Genomic DNA, 15,935 nt, shown 5'->3' on the forward strand with positions numbered 1-15,935 from the left:
CCAGAAATGTTAGCTGTAGCAACAAGAGAAGAAAAAGAAATTGAAGGAATCAGATTAGGCAAAGAAGAGACTAAGCAATCACTCTTTGCAGATTATATGATGATATACTTAGAGAATTCTAGAGAATCAAGTAAAAAACTACTTGAGATAAATAAATTTAGCAAAGTTGCAGGGTATAAAATGAACCCACATAAATCCTTGGCATTCCTGTATATTTCTAATGAAGCCCAACAGCAAGAACTAGAAAGAGGGGCGACTAGGTAGTGCAGTGAGTAAAGCGCCGGCCTCGGAGTCAGGAGGAACCATGTTCAGTTCCTGCCTCAGACACTTAACACCCACAAAAAACACTAGCCGTGTAACCTTGGACAAGTTACTTAACCTCAATTGCCCTCCAAAAAGGAAAAAAAAAAAGAAACAGAAAGAGAAAATCCATTTAAAGTTATTGTAGACATTATAAAATAATTGGGAATCTACCTGCCAAAATAAACTCAGGAACTATACAAACACAATTACAAAACATTTTTACACAAATAAAGTCAGATCTGAATAACTGGAAAAATATTAGTGGCTAGTGGTTAGGTTGAGCTAATATAATAAAAATTACAATTTTACTGAAATTAATTTACCTATTTAATGCCACACCAATCATTTTGCCATGGTGTTGTTTTGTACATCTTAAAAGAATGCTAGTGGAATTCATCTGGAAGAGGGAAGGGTCTAGAATATTGGGGGAATTAATGAAGAGTAATAATGGGGAAGGTGGCCTAGACATACCAGATTTTATACTCTAGTATAAAGCAGCAGTCATCAAAACTATTTGGTACTGGCTGAGGAATGGAGTGGTGGATCAGAGGAATAGATTGTGTACACAAGATACAGTAGTCAGTGCCTGTATTGATTTACTGTTTGATAAACCTAGGGATTCCAGTTTCTGGGATAAGAACTTCCTCTTTGATGGGGACTGCTGGGAAAAGTGGAAAACAGAATGGTAGAAACTGGGTATAGACCATTATCTTACAGCATACACCTAAATAAAGTCTAAATGGGTTCATGATCTAGATATAAAGGCTGATATTGTAATCAATCTGGGAGAACAAGGAATAGTTTGCCAGATTTATGGAGAAGGAAATAATTCATGACCAAACAAGAGATAGAGAGCATTACAAAATGAAAAATGGATAATTTTGATTACATCAAATTGAAAAGATTTTGTACAAACAAGGCCAATGGAAACAAGATTAGGAGGGAACCAGAAAGTTAGGAAAGAATTTATGCAACCAGCGTCTCTGATAAAGGCCTCATTTCTAAAATATACAGAGAGATGAGCTACATATAGAAGAGTACAAATCATTCCCCAATTGGTAAATGGTCAAAGGATACGTACAGACCATTTGCAGAAGAAGAAATTAAAGATATCTATAATCATATGAAAAAAATGCACTAAATCGCTATTGATTAGAGAAATGCAAATAAAAACAACTCTAAGGTACCACATATCACATGTCAGATTGGCTAACATGTTAAGACAGGAAAATGATAAATGCTAGATATGTGGGAAAGTTGGAAAACACTAATGCATTTTTGGTGGAGCTGTGAAGTGATCCAACCGTTCTGGAGAGCAATTTGGAACTATACCCAAAGGGCTATAAAAAGCTGCATACTCTTTGACCCAGCAATACCACTTTTAGGGCTTTATCCCAAAGAGATCATACAAGGGAATGGCCATCAATTGGTAAATGGCTAAACAAGTCATGGTATATGAATGTAATGGAATACTATTGTCCTATAAGAAATGAGGAGCAGATGAACTTCATAATAACCTGGACTTAAATAAACTGATGCTGAGTGAGATGAGCAGAACCAGGAGAACATTGTACATAATTACAGACACATCATATCTTTGATGACTGACTTTGATAGACTGAGTTCATCTCAGCAATGGAAGGTTATAAGGCAACTCCAAAGAACTCATGATGGAAAAGGCTATCCACATGAAGAGAAAGATTTAAGGAGACCAAATGCGGATTGAAACAAACTACTTGCTCTCTCTTTTTTTTGTTTAGTTCCTTCTTTCTCTTTGTTCATTCCATTTGTTATAATCCTTCTTTACAACTTGAGTAACGTTTAATGTGAAGTTATTTGTAGAACCTATTGATTGCATGGAGCCATAGAGGGGAGGGGAGAAGAGAGTGAAGGGGAGGACATTTACAACTCAAAAGCCTGTGGAACTGAATGTTGCAAACTAAAAGTAAATAAATAAACAAATTAATTTTTTTTTAATGTTAATGTATCAATGGAGACTCATGAGCTATGGTTTCAGAGCACAAACCTACAGGGTCATTTGTCTGCTTCAGGGATCTGTCTCATGAATAGAGGGGGGAGTGACCCTAAGTACTACATTTTATTTTTGTTGTCAGGGAGGGGATAATGTATAAGGACTATTGAGAAGCTCCTGGAACAATTTGCTTAACGATTTTCAGGGAATTAAGATACCTTTTATTGTTATTGTTGTTCAGTCCTTTTCAGTGTGTCCAACACTTAATGACTCCAATTGGGGTTTTCTTGGCAAAGATACTGGAGTGGTTTGTTATTTCCTTCTCTAGCTCATTTTACAGGTGAGGAACTGAGGCAAACAGGGTTAAGTGACTTGCTCAGGGTCATTCAATTAGCAAATATTGGGGGTCACATTTGAATTTAGGAAGATGAGTCTTCCTGACTCCAAGTCAGGCAATCCATCCACTGTACTACCTAGCTATCTAACCAAACTATTAGGGAAGAAGATAACATTTCTCTGGCATTCAGTTTCCTCATCTGAAAAATATGGGACTCTAAGCAGGTAATTTCTAAGATCCTTCTAACTCAATTCTTTTGTCTTATGATACCATCATAGATATCTTCCCTCCCACCCAACAACAAACAAAAAAAGAAATCTTGTCTTGTCTTTAAGTCAAGTCAAATTAACAAGTGTTTATTAAGCATCTACTATATGCCAGGTACCATCCTAAGCCCTAGAAAACTGCATAAAGCACAAAACAGTCTCCACTCTGAAAACACAGCTTAATTGGGCCTACAACATGAAAACCAGCTATGCACAAAAAAAAAGATATATTCAGTATAAATTGGAGCTAATCTTAGAATAAAAAGCATTAATATTAAGTTGGAAAGGATTTTTTCCCCCCCAGAAGGTGGTACTTGAGTTAGAACTTGAAGTAGAAATGATGCAGTTAAAGGTGTCAGGAAGTCCAGGAACCGTAATAAACATAATCCCTGGAAAACAGTCTGGAATGAATTCATGGACTCAAACATTTTTTAATTCAAAGTGGCAAAGATTTATTATCATGCTATACAGTGGGCAAGAGTTCTTAGGGAACCTGCACTGCAACCTTAGAGGGGTACAGTTAAAGTTTATATAGGATTATCTGTAGTAGAATCTATGCCAAATATGCTAAGTAGGTGAGTCAGGGCAGGATTACAGAGGAGTTAAGGAGTGGTCAGTTCTTAAAGGAACATGCACTTTTCATACCTACTATGTAGGCGTATTGCCCAGAATTCACTGGGAAATAGCCCAAGATGGGGCTGCATGGAGGTGTGATTTTAGACTCGAAATGTCACTGTCAGCTAGAGGTCAGGACTGACCAAGATGTCCCCCATCAAAGTCATGTCTGACAAGATGGATGTTGGGAGTATACATATGTCCTAAGCCTAAGGCATACATAATGAGGGATTCAGGATGTATATAATGAGCTAGGGAGTTATAGATAATTGTAAGTGAAGGAGTCATAGATGCATCTTGTTACTGTACCAAGGGGAGATAAACATTTGGCTGGGGCTTGATCATGAATGGTTGTTAGGTAGAGTACTGGTACGAGGAGAAGCAGGCAGAGATAATGTTCTGAGGCTAGGGAGAGTTGAGGTTGGGAGAGATGTGATTTTACAAACTGAGGTTCAAGCACAGGCACCCAAGCACCCCATCAAAAACACCTCCTCCCCCACCCTACTTTCAGCTTCCTTTTGTATGTTGTCTTCTACCATTTGATTATAAGCTCTTGAAGACACAGTTTATCTTTGTTTTTATGCATATCCACAGAGTTTAGCACATTCCTTGGCACATAGTGAGTGCTTAATCAGTGTTTTCAGGGGAAACCTGGGTATCCAGGAGTCAAAATGAGAAGGCAGAAAGTTCTAGGCATGGGAAACAACCAGTGAAAGTGCTTGTTGTCTTTTATTTTCCTTCCTGGTCAGAAAGGTAAGAATGTAGGAAGGAAGGCCTTTTTCCTCTTCTGCACCTTCCCTCAAGCTATATGCATTGTGGCTTTTTTCCTCATATTGTAGTGCCCACAACTTGCCATTTAAACTGTTTATACTAATTTAACTTGGGACAGGTAGCATTACAAAAGAGCAAAGGGACATAATGGGTACTTTACATGAGATACTGCACCCCTCCAGGGAGGGAACAATGGGGATGGGGAGTAAGAAGTGGGTGTAAGCAGAGGTGCTCAATGGGCAGATGGCAAGGATTAGGAGAAAACTTCTTTCCTAAAAGCCTCCTGAAATGAAATGGATATTTCATATTTACCTGAGATCAGCTGGCCAAGAAGTGAATGAGTCACCACCTCCCTTTGCTGGAACTCAACTTCTTTTCTGCAAGCCTGTTGGACTGGTTCTTCATTTTCTGGGCTCTCTCTGACCCCTGTGGGAACCAGCAGCATGCTTTCTGCAATATACTTTGTGGCTTTTTCCTTTTCTCAGCTCTGTCAGCTGGCAACCACTATGTTGGCTATGATACTAATAGCCCTGAGACAGGGGAAAGATTGCAGTCACCAGCTGTTGCACCTGACTGGCAATTCGAACAGAGCTCTTCCCTATCATCCATCATTAGAGAAAGCCCCCCTGGTCTTTGGAGGGGCACCAAGGAGTATATATGCTATTTAGCCTGTCCCCAATTTCTTTGAACTTTATCCTGTTTTCTCTGCCTCCAAGAAGAATAGGTTAAAAAACACTTTGGAGAATCAACATACAAAACTTCTTCTCCCACCCCTTCCCAAATGAATTTCTCTTCTGTGAGACTCCATGGCCATTTAAGTACTAGCTTTATGTAAAACTGAAAAATCAGGAATTTAGAAGCAGTTAAGCAGCTCAATGGGCTAGAACAATGCGCCTAGAGTCAGAGAGATCTGAGTTCACATTTGGCAATTTAATAGCTATGAAACACTGGGCAAATCTCTTAACCTCTATGTACCTCAGTTTTTCCACAGAATGGAAATGATAATAGCAACTACTTCCTAAATACTTCCTAAAGATCTTGTGAGAATTATACAAGATTATATTGGCCTTGAATTTAATAGATTCTTAAATACTTCTTTCCTTCTTTTATCTTTGACCCTACCTGTCCTATCTTAGCCTCCTAGACAAGTATTCTTTTTTTTTAAAGCAATCTGGGTTAAGTACCTTGCTCAAGGTTACAAGGCCAATTATTTCTGGGTGTGGTGCTAAGTATCTGAGCCTGGATTCAATCCCCAGGTCATCCCAACACTGGGGCCAGTGTTATTACTCGATGAGCCATCTGGCCGCCCCACAAGTACTCTTTTCATACCTCTACACTGTTCTTTCATTGTCTAACAGTCAATTCCCTCCTTCCATTTAATCTTATTCTCAAAAAACAATACAAAAGAAGGGATACATGTGGGACCATGGTGACACAGTGAATAGAGCACAGGCCCTGGAGTCAGGAACACCTGAGTTCAAAAGAGTCTTCAGAAACTTAACACTTACTAGCCATGAGACCTTGGGCAACTCAATTAACACCCATTGCCCGGTCCTCTCCCCCCCAAAAATCATAAATAAATAATTAAATTTAATTTAAAAAAATAAAAAAAGAAGGTATACTGAGTACCATAGATTTGGTTTGGGTTTGATTGATGAGTCATTGGGTGATTCAGGGGAAATCCCTTCATTTGCTTTGATGTCAATTTCATCATATTTAAAACGAAAATGCTGTTGTGCTGTCAATTAGTTCTTTCCATATCTAGTGCTCCCAATTCTTTTATATTTATGAAATACTTTTGAATATAATCATGAGTTTTTTATGAATTTTACAAGTTTTTGAGCTCTTTTTTTTCTTACACTTAAGGATAATTTTTAAAATTATTATCTTGAGAGGGAGCAGAGCCAAGATGGCAGTGTAGAAGCAGGAAAACTCCTTGTGCTCCCCCCCATATCCACCTCAAATACCTATAAAATATGACTCTAAACAAACTTTAGAGCTACAGAACCCCCAAGTGACAGAGAGAAACAAATCTCCCACTGAAGGCAGACTGGCAGGTTGGCAGGAATGGTGCATCGCAGCTTGCTAGGAGGTGAGCACAGACCCATGTGAACTTGTGTTTTTAGCCTCAGGGCAACCCTGAGTACCAGCAGCTGGAGTGGAACTTTGGAGAATGGATCACCAGTATCTGTGGAGGTTTCCAGAATTTTCAATGCTAAAGACAAAGTAAAAGGTCAGTGTAGACTTTGTGAGAAGAGGGGGACTGAGAGCAAAGTCCAGCCTCTGCCCCTGGGGCAAGAAGGTGAGAAGTGGTGGAGATGCTATGGCCATGCAGCCCCTGTTGCATGTGTGCTTCAGACCTCATGGCCTGTAGATTGTAGGGGGGACCAAGTGAACCATTCTGAGGAGAAACTGCTCTTGCTTTAACATACTTGCATCTGGATCACCGTCTTGGGTGGAGGTCCTAGGGTGTGGTGGAGGAATCAGAGAGAGCACCCAACTAATCACTCCAGCAGCTATGAAAACCCTAGCGATTTGGGACAAAGCTCTCCTCTCTGGAAGCAGAGTTTTACTGTAGCAAAAAGCTCAAAAGTCAAGTAATTGAGTGGCAACATGAACAAGCAAAGGAAGCATAGCAATCCAACTTTAGATTCCTTTTTTAGGGACAAAAAGGATCAAAGCATGGAACAGGAGGAAGACAATGAAGTCAGAACTCCTGCACCAAAAGCTTCCAAGAAAAATATTAATTGGTTACAGGCCATAGTGCAGTTCAAGAAGGATTTTAAAAATCCAAGTAAGAAAAGTGGAGGAAAAATTGGGAAGAGAAATGAAAATGATGCAAGAAAATCATGAAAAAGGGGCGGCCAGGTTGCACACTAAGAGCACTGGCCCCAGCTTTGGGAGACCCGGGATCAGTTCTGGCCTCAGGTACTTGGCACCCACACAAAATAACTGGCCGTGTAACCTTGAGCAAGTTACTTAACCCCAGTTGCTTTTAAAAAAATCATGAAAAGCAAGTGAACAACTGGACAGAAGAAAATAACACCTTAAAAAATAGACTAACTCAGGGTGGCTAGGTAGCACACTGAGTAAGAGCACTGGCCCCAGAGTTGGGATGACCTGGGATCGAATACGGGCTCAGACACTTAGCACCCACAGAAAAACATCTGGCCATATAACCTTGAGCAAGTTACTTAACCCCAATTGCTTAAAAAAAATAGACTGACTCAAATGGCAAAAGAGGCCCAAAAAGCCAATACAGAGAAGAATGCCTTAAAAAGCTGAATTTGCCAAAAATGGAAAAAGAATTTCAAAAGCTCACTGAAAGGAATAATTCCTTCAGAATTAAATTGGAACAAATGGAAGCTAATGACCTTGTGGGAAATCGAGATACTTATTAAACAGATACACATAAATGAAAAAATAAAAGGCAATGCAAAATATCTCATTGGAAGAACTACTGACCTGGAAAATATATCCAAGAGAGATCATTTTAAAATTATTGGACTACCCGAAAGTCAAGTTAAAAAAAAAGAACCTAGAAATCATTCTACAAGAAATTCTCAAGGAATATTGCCCTGAGGGGCGTCCAGGTGGCTCAGTGAGTAAGAGTACCGGCTCCAGTGTCAGGATGACCTAGATCAAATCCGGGCTCAGATACTCAGCACCACACCCAGAAATAACTGGACGTGTAACCTTGAGCAAGTAACTTAACCCCGATTGCTTAAAAAAAAAACGAGTAAGAGCATTGGCTCCAGTGTTGGGATGACCTGGATCAAATCCGGGCTCAGGTACTCAGCACCACACCCAGAAATAACTGTCTGTGTAACCTTGAGCAAGTTACTCAACCCTGATTGCTTAAAAAAATAAATAAATAAATAAAAAAAAGGAATATTGCCCTGATATTTTAAAACTGGAGGGCAAAATAGAAATTGAAAGAATTCACTGATCACCTCTTGAAAAAGATCAGCAAAGAAAAACTCCTAGGAATATTATAGCCACGTTCCAGAGTTTCCCAGACCAAGGAGAAAATATTGTAAGCATCCAAGAAAAAAAATTTGAATATTGTGGAAACACAATCAGGATAACACAGGATCTAGCAGCTTCTACATTAAGGGATCAAGGGGCTTGGAATATAATATTCCAGAGGTCAAAGGAGCTAGGACTAAAACCAAGAATAACCTACCCAGAAAAACTGAGTATAATGTTTCAGGGGAAAATATGGTCATTCAGGGAAATAGAGGACTTTCAAGCATTCTTGATGAAAAAACCAGAGTTGAAAAGAAAATCTGACATTCAGATACAAGAAGCAAGAGAAGCATTAGAAGGTAAACAGGAAAAGAAATCATAAGGAACTCATCAAAGTTGAACTATTTACATTGCTACATGGAAAAATGAAAATTGTAACTTATGAAACTTTTCTCAGTATGAGGATAGTTAAAGGGAATATAAATGTGTGTGTATATACATATATATACATACACATATGTATACATATATATGTCTATATAGGAGTGTATATGGGCATAGGAATACATATGTGAGTGTGTGTATATGTGTACATGTATACATAGACAGAGGGCACAGGATCAATTGAATAGGAAGGGATGATATTTAAAATATAAAATTAAGAGGTGAGAGAGGAATATAATGAGAGGAGATAGGGAGAGACAAAATGGGGTAAATTATCTCATATAAAACAGGCAAGGAAAAACTGTTACAATGGAGGGGAAGAATATGAAGGCAAAAGGAAATGAGTCAGCCTTACTGCTATTGAATTTGGCCTAAGGAGGGAATAACATACACAGTAAATTGGATATCTTACCCTACAGGAAAGTAGGGGGGAAGGGGATAAGAGGGGGGATGATGGAAGGGAGGGCAGATTGGGGGGAGGGTATTTAGAAGCACACACTTTTGAAGAGGGACAGGTTCAAAGTAGAAAATAGAATAAGTGGGGGGTGGGATATTTTGGAGGGTAATATAGTCAGTCTTTCACAATATATCTACTATGGAAATGTTTTGCATAACTACAACATGTACAAACCATATTGAATTGCTTATCTTACCAGGAAGGGTGGGTGATGAGGGAAGAAGGGAAAGAATCTGGAATTCAAAGTTTTAAAATCAAATGTTTTAAAAATTATTATTGTTGTTATTTTTACATGCACTGGGAAATAAGATATACAGGCACTGGGGTATGGAGATACATCTTGCCCTACTGGAAGGTTGGAGGGGGAATGGGGAAGGATATAGGAGAGAGCAGATTGGGGGAGGGGTATACAGTGGGATCGCTGTTCTGGGGTGGTGGGTAGGGGAAAGAGAGAGAAAATTTGTAACTCAAAATCTTGTTGAAATGAATGTTGTAAACTAAAAATAAACAAAAAAGTAAAAAAAAAACATTATCTTGCATTGTTTCTGCTTTCACAGTGAAGTGTTCCAATATAAACAAACAAACAAAATGAAAACCTGGACTAGCATACTATGTAGAAAAGTCTTGTTTCCAGAACAAATTTATCCTATACATTCTGCTGTTGACATTCTGGTAACATTCACTTATCATTTTTATTTTTATTTTTATTTTTTTTTAAGCAATCAGGGTTAAGTAACTTGCTCAAGGTTACACGGCCAGTTATTTCTGGGTGTGGTGCTGAGTGTCCGAGCCCGGGATTCGATCTCCAAGTCGTCCCAACACTGGAGCCGGGACTCTTACTTGCTGAGCCACCTGGCCTCCCCTAAGCAATTGGGGTTAAGTAACTTGCTCAAGGTTACACGGCCAGTTATTTCTGGGTGGGTGCTAAGTGTCTGAGCCCGGGATTCGATCTCCAGGTCTTCTCAACACTGGAGCCGGTGCTCTTACTTGCTGTGCTACCTGGCCACCCCCACTTATCATTTTTAGTCAATGGGGGCAATTATCCCCAAATTTTGCCTTTAGTTGAGTATTGCCCACAGTGTTTACCTAATAATGATTTTCCTAAGTATGGCATGAATTGTCAATTAATGGCTAAAGTACAGTGTTTGAAAGGACTAGGTAAGTTTGGCTATAGCCTCCAAGAAGACTGAATAAGGATTTGGCCCCCATAAAACTCTGCAAAACTACTGAAAAGGAGGCCACTAGCGTATGCTACATTTCAATATATTTTGTTGTTGTTGTTCTTTTTTGTCAACCTGAAAGCTGATACTGCCTATGTATTCAGACACATTGTGTAGTCAAGGGGCAGTTATATGGGAATGTCATCTGAGGGTCAAAAGGAATATCATTAAACCAGATGAAATAGCACACTTCCCATCTTATAACATCAATGAGTGATATCTTTATTATATTGCTATAGCTTTTCTAGTCTATAAGTAATTTTTTTTTGGTATTTGAAGACTAGTCTAACTGTAATGTTAAATATCAAAAAAACTGCATAAGAGTCAATGGCAAGAGACAACTAGGTGATCAATAAGATTTATTTAGTGGTCATATTCTGTCAAACTCATTCATATCAAGGTATCAATGACTAATACAACAAAAAGCCTTTCACACTGGTATTTGCTCTTTATTCCAAATCAAGCATTCCCCAGAGAGAGAAGGTCAGGCATCCCTGATAAGGTAAAGTAGGTATTTGGGGGGAGTGGTTAAGGTTTTTCTGATACCCCTGAATTCACATCATATAAGCAGTTCCATCAATTAGGGTCCTTTCTTTTGATATGTCTGAAGAGCACAGGTTGCTTAATATCTTAGCATGCACTATGCATGTTAACTTGGAAAGTGTGTTGGTTCATTCCAAGAAATTTTAGAAGACTGAAAATGAGTATATTTCTTTTTCTACACTTAACAGCATTTTTCCTCATTACATGCAAATATAGTTTTCAACATTCACTTCTATAAGACTTTGAATTCCAGTTTTTTTGCTCCCTCCCTCTGTAATGGCAAGCAAAGAAGTACTGAACTCTCTGTTTAAGCTATTTATTTATTTATTTAAAGCAATTGAGGTTAAGTAACTTGCTCAAGGTTACACGGCCAGTTTTGGGGTATGGTGCTAAGTTATCTGAGCCCGGATTTGATCCAGGTCATCCCGACACTGGGGCCGGTGCTCTTACTTGCTGAGCCACCTGGCCACCCATAAGCAATTGGGGTTAAGTAACTTGCTCAAGGTTACATGACCAGGTGTTTCTGGGTGGGTGCTAAGTGTCTGAGCCTAGATTTGATCCCCAGGTTATCCTGACACTGGGACTGGTGATCTTACTTGCTGTGCTACTTGGCCGCCTCTATTTAGTTATTTAGCATCGTGTTTCAGTTCAAGTGTCTTTGAGTCTTGCCCTTACTATATCAAGTCTTGTTAAGAAACAGAACCTATAAATCCCACAGTGAGAGGAACTTGCTGATGCAGCAGGAAGGGGTGGAACAGGGAGGAGCTAAGGACCATATAAGGAGAAGCCCAAGCTTATAAAGAGCGGAATTGAGAAAAGAGCACTTGTGGTAGCAGAACTGAGAAGGAGAATGGTTATGGAGGCCAGCACTCTATTTGTCTGTTTTATCTGTGTTGATTTTTGTTTGTGATAATTTGTACAGAAGCCCTGGGACCTTACTAATGAGGTGTGTTGAGTTCTCAGACCTTGTTGGTGGGTCTGTGTTGATTTCACAGGTAGACAGTGAATTGATGATGGTACTGGCAGTGTAAATGAATGTTCTTGTGGCTCTGTTAAGCTCTGTCTTACCGGAAACAGAAACTGTGAAGGACTTGAGGTGGACTGGACACTGTGAGCTTCGATATGGAACTGGACGAGGAGTTGAGAGCTGTCTACTTTGAATCCAGGTGACAGTTGGGTAGATTCAGGCAGGAGCTGGAACCACGGAAGAGGAACCATGGAACCTGAGAATGAGTGACTCAAGGTGAAAAGACCTCTCCTTGGGTACTTAATGCTGACTGAGAAGATCATAATTTACTGTGGCCTAGGGGTGGGAGAACTTTGTACTCTGTACCTTGTATCTTTTAAGGATTATTGAGTTAAGGATGATTGGAAACTAATCTCCAATTAAGAAGAAAGAAGACTTTTTGACTGAGAGATTAAGAGAATGTGACCTAGGGGTGGAGAACTTTGATCTTTGTACTTTGTGTCCCTTAAGGAGGCTTGTTCCTTAAGGATGACTGAGTTAAGGACTTAGTGAGTGATATCTTTTGTTTAAAACTATGTGGCCACTTTGGTGAAAACCATGTGACCACTTTAGTGATAAATTGTTATGTTCTAACATTGTGAATGTTGTACATTGGTTCCTGTGAATGTTTTGCTTTAATTTACTGCTGAATAAATAGAGAATTTACTATAATTTGTGATCAGAACCTTAAAGCTGTTCATAGCAGCAGTCCTCTGCAAAGCTGCTAGCCCTTGGCTTTGCTCCCTCCTCTCACTCTCCCCAAGATGTCATGCAACCTGATATAGGTTATACATGTACTATTATATTCAAAATATTTCCACATTAATCATGTTGTGAAAGAAAAATCAGGACAAAAGGGAAAAACCACAAAAAAAGAAAAAAAAAGAGAAAATAGTATGCTTAGGTTTCATTCAGACTCTATAATTCTTTCTCTGGATGTAAACACATTTTCTATCATGAGTCCCTTGGAATTGTCTTAGATCATTGCATTGCTGGGAAGATCTAAGTCTATCAAAATTGGTCATTGCACAATGTTGCTGCTACTGTGTACAATGTTCTCCTGATTCTGCTCACTTCACTCAGCAACAATTCATGTAAGTCTTTCCAGGTTGTTCTAAAATTTGTCTACTCAGCATTTCGTTTTTTTTTTAAGCAATTGGGGTTAAGTAATTTGCTCAAGGTTACACAGCCATTTATTTCTGGGTGTGGTGCTGAGTATCTGAGCCCGGATTTGATCCCTAGGTCTTCCGGGCACTGGAGCCGGTGCTCTTACTTGCTGAGCCACCTGACTGCCCCAAGCAATTGGGGTTAAGTAACTTGCTCAAGGTTACACAGCCAGGTGTTTCTGGGTGGGTAATAAGTGTCTGAGCCCAGATTCGATCCACAGGTCATTCCAACACTGGAGCCGGTGCTCTTACTTGCTGTGCTACCTGGCCGCCCCTGCTCAACATTTCTTATAGAACAATAGTATTCCATCATATTCACATACCACATCTTGTTCAGCCACTCCACAGTTGAGGGGTATCCCCTCAATTTCCAATTCTTTGCCACCACAAAAAGATCCATTGTAAATATTTTTGTACATGTGGGTCCTTTTCCCTTTAATGAGCACATTTCAAGGACATAATCTTACCATGATAAGGTTATGAGATATTAGAATAAGAAGGAACCTTGAAGATGAATGAATCCAATTTTCCCTTTCAGATGAAGCAAGAGAAACCCAGAGGATACAAAAAAAGACACATAGCTAGTAATAAATCCTAGGTAGTGATCTATAATGGCAGCTATGTAAAACAGTGGATAAAGTGCTAGGCCTGGAGTCAGGAAGACCTAAGTTGAAATCTAGCCTCAGCCATTTACTGTGTGACACTGAGCAAACACTTCTCCCAGTTTGCCTCAGTTTCTCCATCTGTAAAATTAGATGAACAAAGAAATGGAAGATCACTCAAATATCTTTGCCAAGACAACATTCAAATGCATCACAGAGAGGCAGATATGACTGCAAAATGACTAAATAAATTAAAAAAAAACACTAGATCTAGAATCCAAGTCTCTATGAGCAGAAGCCCCATCTAGATGCCTGCCTGACTCCTTTCTACTGCCTTTAAAAAGTGGTACTTTTTAAAAGTCCCACTCAAGTTAAGGAAGTTGCCAAAGGCAGGGGGTGGTTTTGGTGGTAGGGGACTGTATCACTCAGTGCTTCACACTAGAAATGATTTGATGAATAACCATATGATACGTGATTTTCTTCCTTTTTCTGTATCATTAAATTCACACGTGGCTGCTATTTTTCTGAGCCAGCTGTGAGATGAGTCCAGCAACCTACCTTAATGTTATCTGGCTTGCCTAAAGACAGGTATTTCAAATTCATCATTTTTCTTTGGCCTAAAGCATCCCATGAGCTTTCTAACTGCTTTAGTGGGGTTCGCTGTCTTGCCTGGATCTCTGCAGTGCCTGAGAAAATAATTCAAATGGGGGTTAGCTACTCTCTGATTGGGGACTCCCTCCGCCCCTTCCCTGTGCTATTATCAGTACCGCTGAAAGGGTATGCAGACTTCTCTCTGAATTCCATATGCTTGCTGCAGCATTTGTACAGTGTCCCTCATGCACCAAGGAAAATAAGTATAGTGAAGTGTGGCCAATCTGTTCTGCAGTCGGTTCAGAACTTCCTAGTGACACCGTGTGCTTCGTGCTGGGTATAATGACAACCATACCATGAAAAATCCTCTGATAATGCACAGTCCGCTACCCACAGGATGAGCGCTTCTTTCCACGGGAGAACAGATTGATGCATTTTCAGTATGCTTTGGACAGACTGAAGAGGCTTGTGATGTGGGGTAGGGACTTCTTCACACCTCCTTCTGCTTTCTTCTTCCTAACAAGACCCAGATGCCACAGTCCAAAAGAATGTTTCCAGATGTGAACATCTGTCTTTGGAGGGCTTTGAATATTGGTGGTTTTATTTTGGTCTAAGGAAGGTCTGCCACTAATTGCAGCTGCTAAAGGGCTCTGACATGCTGGCATTTGGTTCATATTTTATCCATCACTCTTTCTAGGCCAACTCCTTTAAGGAGTGCTGATTTTCCAATGGGAATATGTGTTCAAATCCTGGCTCGGTCATTTGCCTTGTGTAACCTTGGACAAAATAACTTCGCCTTAGAGAACCTCAGTTTCCTTATCTGTAAAAAAAAAAAAGATGGGGTTTCATTAGATGATTTTTAAGGAGCCTTACAGGACTAAACCTATGATTTTAGGGTTGTTTCAGCAACATCAGTGTGTATAACTGCACTGGGATACCTTTGGTTGCATGGTTTTCTTTGTGTGAGGAAGACACTAGGTGGCTTAACATGCTATGAGAAAATACTTGAAAAAAAATTCTGCCAGGCATTACCTTTAAGGAGTATACAATGTTATACATATTCAGCACACACTAAACAGGAACAAAATTAGTGAGGAAGTTGGCCCCCCAAAAAAGGGCAACAGAAGCATATTTGTACATAGTATCAGTAAAGCATTTTTCTATGACTCTCTAAATACCACAACAGATGGCATGCTAGTCTAATGCATTCTTTATACGCATGATTTTCCAGAAAGACTTCTATTGCACTATGCATTCCTTTTGGCTGATTCCCTTTAGGGATTACATTTGAGAGAGAGAGAGAGAGACAGAGAGAGAGAGAGAGAGAGAGAGAGACAGAGGGAGAGAGACAGAGAGACAGAGAGACAGAGAGACAGAAACAGAGAGAGAGAGAGAGAACTGGGTACAGGAAAACTTTTCACTTAACAGGTAAACAAGAGGGAGAAGAAAGAAGGGAAAATCAGATCTCAGATGGGTAGATTAAGGAAAGGATTAGTCTAAGTTCCAAACAAACCGAGTAAGGATGTCTAAACAAATATTTGTGACTTTTTTTTTCGGGTGGCAGAGTTGGAATCTGAGAGGGATGTCCATTAGTTGGTGAATGGTCAACACAAGCTATGCTGTATGAATGTCATGGATTCCTGTATTATGTAGGAAATGATGAAGGGTAGAGG

General features: G+C 39.6%; 1 pseudogene; it reads right to left on the bottom strand.

Moving 5' to 3' along the window:
- The window catches only part of LOC138142308 (PRELI domain-containing protein 1, mitochondrial pseudogene), a 118,414-nt pseudogene extending 106,299 nt beyond the window's left edge, over positions 1–12,115 (bottom strand).
- Between the last annotated feature and the right edge of the window lie 3,820 nt (positions 12,116–15,935).

Source organism: Petaurus breviceps, unplaced genomic scaffold (assembly GCF_028583685.1).
Source record: "Petaurus breviceps papuanus isolate PSGF00001 unplaced genomic scaffold, PetGlider_PUasm1.0 90556, whole genome shotgun sequence".
NCBI lineage: Eukaryota > Metazoa > Chordata > Mammalia > Diprotodontia > Petauridae > Petaurus > Petaurus breviceps.